The following is a 351-nucleotide window of genomic DNA, read 5'->3' as shown; positions in this document are numbered from 1 at the left end:
CTTCTTCTTCTTCTTCTTCTTCTTCTTCTTCTTCTTCTTCTTCTTCTTCTTCTTCTTCTTCTTCTTCTTCTTCTTCTTCTTCTTTTCTTCTTCTTCTTCTTCTTCTTCTTCTTCCTCCTCCTCCTTCTTCTTCTCCTTCTCCTTCTTCTCCTTCTCCTCCTCCTCCTTTGTTATATTTTCTTTATTTGCATTTCAAATGTTATTCTTCTTTCTTTGTTTCCCCTCCAAAACCTCCCTACCCCATTGCCCCTCCCCCTGCTCACCAACCCACCCACTCCTGCTTCCCTGTTCTGGCATTCCCAGAACTGGGGCATAGAGCCTTCACAGGACCAAGGGCCTCTCCTCCCATTG

This window comes from Mus pahari, chromosome 17 (assembly GCF_900095145.1).
Source record: "Mus pahari chromosome 17, PAHARI_EIJ_v1.1, whole genome shotgun sequence".
NCBI classification, from domain to species: Eukaryota; Metazoa; Chordata; class Mammalia; order Rodentia; family Muridae; genus Mus; species Mus pahari.
This window is presented reverse-complemented; position numbering follows the sequence as displayed.